The 14,491-nt window shown below is 39.1% G+C and overlaps 4 non-coding genes across 4 annotated transcripts; all 4 read left to right on the top strand.

Annotated features, from left to right (window-relative positions):
• Positions 1 to 5,704: 5,704 nt before the first annotated feature.
• On the top strand, positions 5,705 to 5,777 carry TRNAT-CGU (transfer RNA threonine (anticodon CGU)). The gene has a single exon. It is a non-coding gene; the product is annotated as a tRNA-Thr (tRNA).
• Positions 5,778 to 6,323: 546 nt separating this feature from the next.
• TRNAT-UGU (transfer RNA threonine (anticodon UGU)) lies at positions 6,324 to 6,396 on the top strand. Its single transcript has one exon. It is a non-coding gene; the product is annotated as a tRNA-Thr (tRNA).
• Positions 6,397 to 12,063: 5,667 nt separating this feature from the next.
• On the top strand, positions 12,064 to 12,136 carry TRNAT-CGU (transfer RNA threonine (anticodon CGU)). Its single transcript has one exon. It is a non-coding gene; the product is annotated as a tRNA-Thr (tRNA).
• A 546-nt stretch (positions 12,137 to 12,682) lies between these two features.
• TRNAT-UGU (transfer RNA threonine (anticodon UGU)) lies at positions 12,683 to 12,755 on the top strand. The gene has a single exon. It is a non-coding gene; the product is annotated as a tRNA-Thr (tRNA).
• The last annotated feature ends 1,736 nt before the right edge of the window (positions 12,756 to 14,491 follow it).

Here is a 14,491-nt window from a genome sequence, read left to right on the forward strand (position 1 = left end):
GCACACGGGGGCTCTCCAAACGTGACATGGTGTCCGCTAAAGATTGGAGCCAATTTTTCATTCAAAAAGTCAAATGGCGCTCCTTCCCTTCCGAGCCCTGCCGTGCGCCCAAACAGTGGTTTACCCCCACATATGAGGTATCAGCGTACTCAGGACAAATTGGACAACAACATTCATGGTCCAGTTTCTCCTTTTACCCTTGGGAAAATAAAAAAATTGTTGCGAAAAGATCATTTTTGTGACTAAAAAGTTAAATGTTAATTTTTCCCCTCCATGTTGCTTCTGCTGAAGGGTTAATAAACTTCTTGAATGTGGTTTTGAGCACCTTGATGGGTGCAGTTTTTAGAATGGTGTCATTTTGGGGTATTTTCAGCCATATAGAACCCTCAAACTGACTTCAAATGTGAGGTGGTCCCTAAAAAAAATGGTTTTATAAATTTTGTTGTAAAAATGAGAAATCACTGGTCAAATTTTAACCCTTATAACTTCCTAGCAAAATAAAAATTTGTTTCCAAAATTGTGCTGATGTAAAGTAGACATGTGGGAAATGTTATTTATTAACTATTTTGTGTCACATACCTCTCTGGTTTAACAGAATAAAAATTCAAAATGTGAAAATTGCAAAATTTTCAAATTTTTCGCCAAATTTCCGTTTTTTTCACAAATAAACTCAGAAATTATCGACCTAAATTTACCACTAACATGAAGCCCAATATGTCACGAAAAAACAATCTCAGAACCACAAGGATCCGTTGAAGCGTTCCTGAGTTATTACCTCATAAAGGGACACTGGTCAGAATTGCAAAAAGTGGCAAGGTCATTAAGGCCAAAATAGGCTGGGTCATGAAGGGGTTAAGCAAAATCAATGGCAAAACACTCAAAAAAAAGTATTTTTGAAGTCCAGGCATGTATTGAGCTTTTCCACTGATTTGTACTGTAAAATACACAGCATGTTCCTGGTGGAAAACGCTAATAGAATGGACATGTGACTTCTTTTAACCGCTTGGCATTTTTAGAAACCTGAAGTGGTCAAAAGACATTCAAAAACCTCAACATAGACAGAGCAAGTCAGTTTTACATAGAATTGTTTATGTTCATTCTTTTGAGCAATGTTTGATAGTGTTTTCAAATGATTCCAATGGCGGAAGCTGCCTGAAAAAAGACATCATGTGCACATAGCCACCTAGTTGAAACTGAGTGGAAACTCTACAAATGCACCTGCAAATCTCATAGCTCCTCAAAAATTTGGAGTTTCTGCCCAGATTCTGCTCTGAAAACTCAGCTAAAAACCTCTGTGTGCACATAGTCTTGTAGAGTTTCTGCCCTGAAAATGCAGGAAAAATATAACTTAGTGTGAACACACACTCATAGCTATTTTGAGTGATTTATTCCACTTCTGGTTTTGAAAAATGCCAGGTGAAAATAAAAGGGGATATTGCATCTTTGAAGCAGATCCTGATGGAATTTGCTCTAAAGTAGACACTGTAAATCAAAAGGCTGCAAAGAAAAAGCTTTAGAAAAAAACTCTTCAAAAACACTTCAAGAACTCTCAAAAAGTGCTTTAGGAACCACTTGATAAAGCTAAACCTCCTTTAAAAGCTCCCCAATGAAAGGGTGTTTTTGCTTTAAAAAGTCTTCTTTTTTGAATGCCTCAATAAAACTCCATCTGCATAAATCCTAATACTGACACAAAAAAAATTCAGACATCATTCTTAACCCCTTCACCCCCGAGGGTGGTTTGCACGTTAATGACCGGGCCAATTTTTACAATTCTGACCACTGTCCCTTTATGAGGTTATAACTCTGGAACGCTTCAACGGATCTTGGCGATTCTGACATTGTTATCTCGTGACATATCGTACTTCATGATAGTGGTAAAATTTCTTTGATATTACCTGCGTTTATTTGCAAAAAAAATGGAAATTTGGCGAAAATCTTGAAAATTTTGCAATTTTCCAACTTTGAATTTTTATGCCCTTAAATCACAGAGATATGTCACACAAAATACTTAATAAGTAACATTTCCCACATGTCTACTTTACATCAGCACAATTTTGGAACCAAAATTTTTTTTTGTTAGGGAGTTATAAGGGTAAAAAGTTGACCAGCAATTTTTCATTTTTACAACACCATTTTTTTTTAGGGACCACATCTCATTTGAAGTCATTTTGAGGGGTCTATATGATAGAAAATACCCAAGTGTGACACCATTCTAAAAACTGCACCCCTCAAGGTGCTCAAAACCATATTCAAGAAGTTTATTAACCCTTCTGGTGCTTCACAGGAATTTTTGGAATGTTTAAATAAAAATGAACATTTAACTTTTTTTCACAAAAAATTTACTTCAGCTCCAATTTGTTTTATTTTACCAAGGGTAACAGGAGAAAATGGACCCCAAAAGTTGTTGTACAATTTGTCCTGAGTACGCCGATACCCCATATGTGGGGGTAAACCACTGTTTGGGCGCATGACAGAGCTCGGAAGCGAAGGAGCGCCATTTGACTTTTCAATGCAAAATTGACTGGAATTGAGATGGGACGCCATGTTGCGTTTGGGGAGCCCCTGATGTGCCTAAACATTGAAACCCCCCACAAGTGACACCATTTTGGAAAGTAGACCCCCTAAGGAACTTATCTAGAGGTGTGGTGAGCACTTTGACCCACCAAGTGCTTCACAGAAGTTTATAATGCAGAACCGTAAAAATAAAAAATCATATTTTTTCACAAAAATTATTTTTCACCCCCAATTTTTTATTTTCCCAAGGGTAAGAGAAGAAATTGGACCCCAAAAGTTGTTGTACAATTTGTCCTGAGTACGCTGATACCCCATATGTGGGGATAAACCACTGTTTGGGCGCATGGGAGACCTCGGAAGGGAAGGAGCGCCGTTTGACTTTTCAATGCAAAATTGACAGGAATTGAGATGGGACGTCATGTTGCGTTGGGAGAGCCCCTGATGGGCGTAAACATTGAAACCCCCCACAAGTGACACCATTTTGGAAAGTAGACCCCCTAAGGAACTTATCTAGAGGTGTGGTGAGCACTTTGACCCACCAAGTGCTTCACAGAAGTTTATAATGCAGAACCGTAAAAATAAAAAATCATATTTTTTCACAAAAATTATTTTTCGCCCCCAATTTTTTATTTTCCCAAGGGTAAGAGAAGAAATTGGACCCCAAAAGTTGTTGTACAATTTGTCCTGAGTACGCTGATACCCCATATGTGGGGATAAACCACTGTTTGGGCGCATGGGAGACCTCGGAAGGGAAGGAGCGCCGTTTGACTTTTCAATGCAAAATTGACAGGAATTGAGATGGGACGTCATGTTGCGTTTGGAGAGCCCTCGATGTGCGTAAACATTGAAACCCCCCACAAGTGACACCATTTTGGAAAGTAGACCCCCTAAGGAACTTATCTAGAGGTGTGGTGAGCACTTTGACCCACCAAGTGCTTCACAGAAGTTTATAATGCAGAACCGTAAAAATAAAAAATCATATTTTTTCACAAAAATTATCTTTTCACCCCCAATTTTATATTTTCCCAAGGGTAAGAGAAGAAATTGGACCCCAAAAGTTGTTGTACAATTTGTCCTGAGTACGCTGATACCCGATATGTGGGGGTAAACCACTGTTTGGGCGCATGGGAGAGCTCGGAAGGGAAGTAGCACCGTTTGACTTTTCAATGCAAAATTGACAGGAATTGAGATGGGACACCATGTTGCGTTTGGAGAGCCACTGATGTGCCTAAACATTGAAACCCCCCACAAGTGACACCATTTTGGAAAGTAGACCCCCTAAGGAACTTATCTAGATGTGTTTTGAGCGCTTTGACCCACCAAGGGCTTCACAGAAGTTAATAATGCAGAGCCGTAAAAATAAAACAAAAATTTTTTCCCACAAAAATTATTTTTTTAGCCCCAAGTTTTGTATTTTCCCGAGGGTAGTAGGAGAAATTGGACCCCAAAATTTGTTGTCCAATTTGTCCTGAGTGCGCTGATACCCCATATGTGGGGGGGAACCACCGTTTGGACGCATGGAAGGGCTCGGAAGTGAAGGAGCGCCATTTGGAATGCAGACTTTTCATGAATTTCTTTTGGGAGAGGCGTTTATACTGTTCCGCGTTTGGTAAAATTGATAAAGCAGTTTTATTCTTCGGGTCAGTACGATTACAGCGATACCTCATTTATATTATTTTTTTATGTTTTGGCGCTTTTATACGATAAAAACTATTTTATGGAAAAAAATAATTATTTTTGCATCGCTTTATTCTCAGGACTATAACTTTTTTATTTTTTTGCTGATCATGCTGTATGGCGGCTCGTTATTTGCGGGACAAGATGACGCTTTCAGCGGTACCATGGTTATTTATATATGTCTTTTTGATCGCGTGTTATTCCACTTTTTGTTCGGCGGTATGATAATAAAGCGTTGTTTTTTGCCTCGTTTTTTTTTTTCTTACGGTATTTACTGAAGGGGTTAACTAGTGGGCCAGTTTTATAGGTGGGGTCGTTACGGACGCGGCATTACTAAATATGTGTACTTTTATTGTTTGTTTTTTTATTTAGATAAAGAAATGTATTTATGGGAATAATATTTTTTTTTTTTTTCATTATTTTGGAATATTTTTTTTTTTTTTTTTTTACACATTTGGAAAAATTTTTTTAACTTTTGTACTTTGCCCCAGGGGGGGACAATACAGATCGGTGATCTGCCAGTTTGCATAGCACTCTGACAGATCACCGATCTGAGAGAAGTGCAGGCTGCTTCACAGTGCCTGCTCTGAGCAGGCTTCTGTGAAGCCACCTCCCTCCCTGCAGGACCCGGATCCGCGTCCATCTTGGATCCGGGTTTGGAGCAGGCAGGGAGGGAGGTAAGACCCTTGCAGCAACGCGATCACATCGCGTTGCTGCGGGGGGCTCAGGGAAGCCCGCAGGGAGCCCCCTCCCTGCGCGATGCTTCTCTGCACCGCCGGCACATCGCGATCATGTTTGATCGCGGTGTGCCGAGGGTTAATGTGCCGGGAGCGGTCCGTGACCGCTCCTGGCACATAGTGCCGGATGTCAGCTGCGATAGGCAGCTGACACCCGGCCGCGATCGGCCGCGCTCCCCCCGTGAGCGCCGCCGATCGCGCTGGACGTACTATCCCGTCGGTGGTCATACGGGCCCACCCCACCTCGACGGGATAGTACGTCCGATGTCAGAAAGGGGTTAAATTTGGCATAATTGAAAATGTAAATGAAAATCATGGCCAGAGATCTAATGCTATGTGGAGACAAAGACTTTAGAGCAGATTTGCTTTAAAATTTGCTTTCGTAAAAAGTTTCCACTTGAAAAACTCATCTTTTTTGAATGGCTCCATAAAACTCCATTTGCAGATAGATTTATACTGACCTGAAAAAAGTTTATGAAATCATTCTTAAATTTGGTACATTTGAAAATATAAATAAATCATCGTGCTTCTCTTTACATTTTTTACCACGCCTTACCTTACAATCATTGCTTGTATGGGTTGTAAGTTTTCATATGCATTTCAAGTTGATATTTTTCCCATGTCATTATCAAATTGGTACCTAAAGAAAAATCTTTGTACAGTTTCTTTGCATTTCTCCCATGTAGCATAGTAAACGATCCTTAGGAGTTACTCAGCATATGCATACCTCTAACAGGCTAATCCCTACATTGCTTAAGAAATTGTTTCTTGTCAATGGCTTCATAGCTCAGAGGTTAGAGCACTGGTCTCGTAAACCAGGGGTCGTGAGTTCGACTCTCACTGAAGCCTTTAAAACTCTTTGTCTCTCATATGAAAATTGCTTATCTGTTTGGTCAGTGGTACAAAGTTGGTGCGATTCAATATTGACTTTATGTGAAGTTACAACATCCTTTTCAAAAGTTCTGGATAAGACCTTGATCATATATGACATTCGGGTAACGTGTGTCAAATTCCTTTCTTATGCCACCTCTATCAGAGCTTTAGGAGTCTAATGACCCTTCTTCATCAATTCTTGATGTGTGATTTTGTAATATAAAGAATTACATTTTTTATTAAAGCAAGCAGTAGAATTCTCTTCTTTGCCAATCCATCTGATTTCATTTTTTTGCACATCAGATTGCCAATAAACAGGTAGTCAGTTATAGAACTGAAGCTTTAGAATGTTTGCAAGTCATGCTTTTGCGTTGCAAGAGCAGATGTTGGTTTGTTGGTGATGGGACATTACGTTAAGAGTGTGATTTCAAACTAGAAATGAAAGGACTTGTGTTGGTAATGCAACTGAATGGCTATTGCACTGTTCGAAATAGAGATCGAAAGATGTGTCAAAGCTTCGCTGGCTTCATAGCTCAGTGGTTAGAGCACTGGTCTTGTAAACCAGGGGTCGTGAGTTCAATTCTCACTGGAGCCTTTGTGTTATTTTGAAACTGAACAGTTTAATTCTTGAGCTTATCTATAAAAATACCTGCTTAGTTGAAGGTTTATTATAATGAGAAAAAAATGTTCAGGCATAATAATTACATTACTTGGAGAGTTTTCATCCATTTCAGGTTTTCAAAAAAACGTGGTAGCAAGTAAAAAAAATACTAGTTGCTTCTGTGAAGCAGATCCTGAGGAAAACTACTCCAAACTAGGCACATTCAAATCAAAAATCTGCAAAAAAGGCTTTAAGAATGAAAATCTCATTGCAAACTCTGCAAAAAATCCCCAGGAAACACATCATGAACATAAAAACTCTTCCCAAAAGTACCTAATAAAGTGATGTTTTCCTAAGTGGGTTCTGCTTGCAAAACTCATTGTTTTTAAATGCCTTAATAAAATTCCATCTGCAAATAACCTAAATATTCACACTGAGGTTTTTTCAGGAAATTTTGATCAAAACTTTTCCAAACACCACTAGGAGTTCAAAAAACACAAGTTTTCTTTGAAGTGTTGGACTGCGCACACACTCAGTTTTTTAATGAATTTTTGGAACAGGAACTGGTATGTGCATATGACGGCTTTTAAACTCAGGAGAACTTGATGAGTTTTTCACGCAGAAGACTTTTCAAGAAATTTAGGACATTTCTTCCCCTGAATCGTCTTTTGTATCATTTTTTTGGTTGTTTCCTGGACAATTTTGAGACGGCTTTTTTCAGAAGGTTTTCCCATGGTTTCGGTGAAGTCTTTTTTTCTGGTCGCATTTTTCACTCCATTGAAAAAAGAAGAAACAGTTAGCTCTTTTAAGCAAAATCAATGGCAAAACACTAAAAAAAAAAGTATTTTTGAAGTCCAGGCATGTATTGAGCTTTTCCACTGATTTGTACTGTAAAATACACAGCATGTTCCTGGTGGAAAACGCTAATAGAATGGACATGTGACTTCTTTTAACCGCTTGGCATTTTTAGAAACCTGAAGTGGTCAAAAGACATTCAAAAACCTCAACATAGACAGAGCAAGTCAGTTTTACATAGAATTGCTTATGTTCATTCTTTTGAGCAATGTTTGATAGTGTTTTCAAATGATTCCAATGGCGGACGCTGCCTGAAAAAAGACGTCATGTGCGCATAGCCACCTAGTTGAAACTGAGTGGAAACTCTATAAATGCTCCTGCAAATCTCATAGCTCCTCAAAAATTTGGAGTTTCTGCCCAGATTCTGCTCTGAAAACTCAGCTAAAAACCTCTGTGTGCACATAGTCTTGTAGAGTTTCTGCCCTGAAAATGCAGGAAAAATATAACTTAGTGTGAACACACACTCATAGCTATTTTGAGTGATTTATTCCACTTCTGGTTTTGAAAAATGCCAGGTGAAAATAAAAGGGGATATTGCATCTTTGAAGCAGATCCTGATGGAATTTTCTCTAAAGTAGACACTGTAAATCAAAAGGCTGCAAAGAAAAAGCTTTAGAAAAAAACTCTTCAAAAACACTTCAAGAACTCTCAAAAAGTGCTTTAGGAACCACTTGATAAAGCTAAACCTCCTTTAAAAGCTCCCCAATGAAAGGGTGTTTTTGCTTTAAAAAGTCTTCTTTTTTGAATGCCTCAATAAAACTCCATCTGCATAAATCCTAATACTGACACACACAAAATTCAGACATCATTCTTAACCCCTTCACCCCCGAGGGTGGTTTGCACGTTAATGACCGGGCCAATTTTTACAATTCTGACCACTGTCCCTTTATGAGGTTATAACTCTGGAACGCTTCAACGGATCTTGGCGATTCTGACATTGTTATCTCGTGACATATCGTACTTCATGATAGTGGTAAAATTTCTTTGATATTACCTGCGTTTATTTGCACAAAAAATGGAAATTTGGCGAAAATTTTGAAAATTTTGCAATTTTTCAACTTTGAATTTTTATGCCCTTAAATCACAGAGATATGTCACACAAAATACTTAATAAGTAACATTTCCCACATGTCTACTTTACATCAGCTCAATTTTGGAACCAAAATTTTTTTTTGTTAGGGAGTTATAAGGGTTAAAAGTTGACCAGCAATTTCTCATTTTTACAACACCATTTTTTTTTAGGGACCACATCTCATTTGAAGTCATTTTGAGGGGTCTATATGATAGAAAATACCCAAGTGTGACACCATTCTAAAAACTGCACCCCTCAAGGTGCTCAAAACCATATTCAAGAAGTTTATTAACCCTTCTGGTGCTTCACAGGAATTTTTGGAATGTTTAAATAAAAATGAACATTTAACTTTTTTTCACAAAAAATTTACTTCAGCTCCAATTTGTTTTATTTTACCAAGGGTAACAGGAGAAAATGGACCCCAAAAGTTGTTGTACAATTTGTCCTGAGTACGCCGATACCCCATATGTGGGGGTAAACCACTGTTTGGGCGCATGACAGAGCTCGGAAGCGAAGGAGCGCCATTTGACTTTTCAATGCAAAATTGACTGGAATTGAGATGGGACGCCATGTTGCGTTTGGGGAGCCCCTGATGTGCCTAAACATTGAAACCCCCCACAAGTGACACCATTTTGGAAAGTAGACCCCCTAAGGAACTTATCTAGAGGTGTGGTGAGCACTTTGACCCACCAAGTGCTTCACAGAAGTTTATAATGCAGAACCGTAAAAATAAAAAATCATATTTTTTCACAAAAATTATTTTTCGCCCCCAATTTTTTATTTTCCCAAGGGTAAGAGAAGAAATTGGACCCCAAAAGTTGTTGTACAATTTGTCCTGAGTACGCTGATACCCCATATGTGGGGATAAACCACTGTTTGGGCGCATGGGAGACCTCGGAAGGGAAGGAGCGCCGTTTGACTTTTCAATGCAAAATTGACAGGAATTGAGATGGGACGTCATGTTGCGTTTGGAGAGCCCCTGATGTGCGTAAACATTGAAACCCCCCACAAGTGACACCATTTTGGAAAGTAGACCCCCTAAGGAACTTATCTAGAGGTGTGGTGAGCACTTTGACCCACCAAGTGCTTCACAGAAGTTTATAATGCAGAACCGTAAAAATAAAAAATCATATTTTTTCACAAAAATTATTTTTCGCCCCCAATTTTTTATTTTCCCAAGAGTAAGAGAAGAAATTGGATCCCAAAAGTTGTTGTACAATTTGTCCTGAGTACGCTGATACCCCATATGTGGGGATAAACCACTGTTTGGGCGCATGGGAGACCTCGGAAGGGAAGGAGCGCCGTTTGACTTTTCAATGCAAAATTGACAGGAATTGAGATGGGACGTCATGTTGCGTTTGGAGAGCCCCTGATGTGCGTAAACATTGAAACCCCCACAAGTGACACCATTTTGGAAAGTAAACCCCCTAAGGAACTTATCTAGAGGTGTGGTGAGCACTTTGACCCACCAAGTGCTTCACAGAAGTTTATAATGCAGAACCGTAAAAATAAAAAATCATATTTTTTCACAAAAATTATCTTTTCACCCCCAATTTTATATTTTCCCAAGGGTAAGAGAAGAAATTGGACCCCAAAAGTTGTTGTACAATTTGTCCTGAGTACGCTGATACCCGATATGTGGGGGTAAACCACTGTTTGGGCGCATGGGAGAGCTCGGAAGGGAAGTAGCACCGTTTGACTTTTCAATGCAAAATTGACAGGAATTGAGATGGGACACCATGTTGCGTTTGGAGAGCCACTGATGTGCCTAAACATTGAAACCCCCCACAAGTGACACCATTTTGGAAAGTAGACCCCCTAAGGAACTTATCTAGATGTGTTTTGAGCGCTTTGACCCACCAAGGGCTTCACAGAAGTTAATAATGCAGAGCCGTAAAAATAAAACAAAAATTTTTTCCCACAAAAATTATTTTTTTAGCCCCAAGTTTTGTATTTTCCCGAGGGTAGCAGGAGAAATTGGACCCCAAAATTTGTTGTCCAATTTGTCCTGAGTGCGCTGATACCCCATATGTGGGGGGGAACCACCGTTTGGACGCATGGAAGGGCTCGGAAGTGAAGGAGCGCCATTTGGAATGCAGACTTTTCATGAATTTCTTTTGGGAGAGGCGTTTATACTGTTCCGCGTTTGGTAAAATTGATAAAGCAGTTTTATTCTTCGGGTCAGTACGATTACAGTGATACCTCATTTATATTATTTTTTTATGTTTTGGCGCTTTTATACGATAAAAACTATTTTATGGAAAAAAATAATTATTTTTGCATCGCTTTATTCTCAGGACTATAACTTTTTTATTTTTTTGCTGATCATGCTGTTTGGCGGCTCGTTATTTGCGGGACAAGATGACGCTTTCAGCGGTACCATGGTTATTTATATCTGTCTTTTTGATCGCGTGTTATTCCACTTTTTGTTCGGCGGTATGATAATAAAGCGTTGTTTTTTGCCTCGTTTTTTTTTTTTCTTACGGTATTTACTGAAGGGGTTAACTAGTGGGCCAGTTTTACAGGTGGGGTCGTTACGGACGCGGCGATACTAAATATGTGTACTTTTATTGTTTGTTTTTTTTATTTAGATAAAGAAATGTATTTATGGGAATAATATATATATATTTTTTTTCATTATTTTGGAATATTTTTTTTTATTTTTTTTTACACATTTGGAAAAATTTTTTTTACTTTTTTACTTTGCCCCAGGGGGGGACAATACAGATCGGTGATCTGCCAGTTTGCATAGCACTCTGACAGATCACCGATCTGAGAGAAGTGCAGGCTGCTTCACAGTGCCTGCTCTGAGCAGGCTTCTGTGAAGCCACCTCCCTCCCTGCAGGACCCGGATCCGCGTCCATCTTGGATCCGGGTTTGGAGCAGGCAGGGAGGGAGGTAAGACCCTCGCAGCAACGCGATCACATCGCGTTGCTGCGGGGGGCTCAGGGAAGCCCGCAGGGAGCCCCCTCCCTGCGCGATGCTTCCCTGCACCGCCGGCACATCGCGATCATGTTTGATCGCGGTGTGCCGAGGGTTAATGTGCCGGGAGCGGTCCGTGACCGCTCCTGGCACATAGTGCCGGATGTCAGCTGCGATAGGCAGCTGACACCCGGCCGCGATCGGCCGCGCTCCCCCCGTGAGCGCCGCCGATCGCGCTGGACGTACTATCCCGTCGGTGGTCATACGGGCCCACCCCACCTCGACGGGATAGTACGTCCGATGTCAGAAAGGGGTTAAATTTGGCATAATTGAAAATGTAAATGAAAATCATGGCCAGAGATCTAATGCTATGTGGAGACAAAGACTTTAGAGCAGATTTGCTTTAAAATTTGCTTTCGTAAAAAGTTTCCACTTGAAAAACTCATCTTTTTTGAATGGCTCCATAAAACTCCATTTGCAGATAGATTTATACTGACCTGAAAAAAGTTTATGAAATCATTCTTAAATTTGGTACATTTGAAAATATAAATAAATCATCGTGCTTCTCTTTACATTTTTTACCACGCCTTACCTTACAATCATTGCTTGTATGGGTTGTAAGTTTTCATATGCATTTCAAGTTGATATTTTTCCCATGTCATTATCAAATTGGTACCTAAAGAAAAATCTTTGTACAGTTTCTTTGTATTTCTCCCATGTAGCATAGTAAACGATCCTTAGGAGTTACTCAGCATATGCATACCTCTAACAGGCTAATCCCTACATTGCTTAAGAAATTGTTCCTTGTCAATGGCTTCATAGCTCAGAGGTTAGAGCACTGGTCTCGTAAACCAGGGGTCGTGAGTTCGACTCTCACTGAAGCCTTTAAAACTCTTTGTCTCTCATATGAAAATTGCTTATCTGTTTGGTCAGTGGTACAAAGTTGGTGCGATTCAATATTGACTTTATGTGAAGTTACAACATCCTTTTCAAAAGTTCTGGATAAGACCTTGATCATATATGACATTCGGGTAACGTGTGTCAAATTCCTTTCTTATGCCACCTCTATCAGAGCTTTAGGAGTCTAATGACCCTTCTTCATCAATTCTTGATGTGTGATTTTGTAATATAAAGAATTACATTTTTTATTAAAGCAAGCAGTAGAATTCTCTTCTTTGCCAATCCATCTGATTTCATTTTTTTGCACATCAGATTGCCAATAAACAGGTAGTCAGTTATAGAACTGAAGCTTTAGAATGTTTGCAAGTCATGCTTTTGCGTTGCAAGAGCAGATGTTGGTTTGTTGGTGATGGGACATTACGTTAAGAGTGTGATTTCAAACTAGAAATGAAAGGACTTGTGTTGGTAATGCAACTGAATGGCTATTGCACTGTTCGAAATAGAGATCGAAAGATGTGTCAAAGCTTCGCTGGCTTCATAGCTCAGTGGTTAGAGCACTTGTCTTGTAAACCAGGGGTCGTGAGTTCAATTCTCACTGGAGCCTTTGTGTTATTTTGAAACTGAACAGTTTAATTCTTGAGCTTATCTATAAAAATACCTGCTTAGTTGAAGGTTTATTATAATGAGAAAAAAATGTTCAGGCATAATAATTACATTACTTGGAGAGTTTTCATCCATTTCAGGTTTTCAAAAAAACGTGGTAGCAAGTAAAAAAAATACTTGTTGCTTCTGTGAAGCAGATCCTGAGGAAAACTACTCCAAACTAGGCACATTCAAATCAAAAATCTGCAAAAAAGGCTTTAAGAATGAAAATCTCATTGCAAACTCTGCAAAAAATCCCCAGGAAACACATCATGAACATAAAAACTCTTCCCAAAAGTACCTAATAAAGTGATGTTTTCCTAAGTGGGTTCTGCTTGCAAAACTCATTGTTTTTAAATGCCTTAATAAAATTCCATCTGCAAATAACCTAAATATTCACACTGAGGTTTTTTCAGGAAATTTTGATCAAAACTTTTCCAAACACCACTAGGAGTTCAAAAAACACAAGTTTTCTTTGAAGTGTTGGACTGCGCACACACTCAGTTTTTTAATGAATTTTTGGAACAGGAACTGGTATGTGCATATGACGGCTTTTAAACTCAGGAGAACTTGATGAGTTTTTCACGCAGAAGACTTTTCAAGAAATTTAGGACATTTCTTCCCCTGAATCGTCTTTTGTATCATTTTTTTGGTTGTTTCCTGGACAATTTTGAGACGGCTTTTTTCAGAAGGTTTTCCCATGGTTTCGGTGAAGTCTTTTTTTCTGGTCGCATTTTTCACTCCATTGAAAAAAGAAGAAACAGTTAGCTCTTTTAAGCAAAATCAATGGCAAAACACTAAAAAAAAAAGTATTTTTGAAGTCCAGGCATGTATTGAGCTTTTCCACTGATTTGTACTGTAAAATACACAGCATGTTCCTGGTGGAAAACGCTAATAGAATGGACATGTGACTTCTTTTAACCGCTTGGCATTTTTAGAAACCTGAAGTGGTCAAAAGACATTCAAAAACCTCAACATAGACAGAGCAAGTCAGTTTTACATAGAATTGCTTATGTTCATTCTTTTGAGCAATGTTTGATAGTGTTTTCAAATGATTCCAATGGCGGACGCTGCCTGAAAAAAGACGTCATGTGCGCATAGCCACCTAGTTGAAACTGAGTGGAAACTCTATAAATGCTCCTGCAAATCTCATAGCTCCTCAAAAATTTGGAGTTTCTGCCCAGATTCTGCTCTGAAAACTCAGCTAAAAACCTCTGTGTGCACATAGTCTTGTAGAGTTTCTGCCCTGAAAATGCAGGAAAAATATAACTTAGTGTGAACACACACTCATAGCTATTTTGAGTGATTTATTCCACTTCTGGTTTTGAAAAATGCCAGGTGAAAATAAAAGGGGATATTGCATCTTTGAAGCAGATCCTGATGGAATTTGCTCTAAAGTAGACACTGTAAATCAAAAGGCTGCAAAGAAAAAGCTTTAGAAAAAAACTCTTCAAAAACACTTCAAGAACTCTCAAAAAGTGCTTTAGGAACCACTTGATAAAGCTAAACCTCCTTTAAAAGCTCCCCAATGAAAGGGTGTTTTTGCTTTAAAAAGTCTTCTTTTTTGAATGCCTCAATAAAACTCCATCTGCATAAATCCTAATACTGACACACACAAAATTCAGACATCATTCTTAACCCCTTCACCCCCGAGGGTGGTTTGCACGTTAATGACCGGGCCAATTTTTACAATTCTGA

The sequence above is a fragment of the Ranitomeya variabilis genome, chromosome 1 (genome assembly GCF_051348905.1).
Source record: "Ranitomeya variabilis isolate aRanVar5 chromosome 1, aRanVar5.hap1, whole genome shotgun sequence".
Classification (NCBI taxonomy): Eukaryota; Metazoa; Chordata; class Amphibia; order Anura; family Dendrobatidae; genus Ranitomeya; species Ranitomeya variabilis.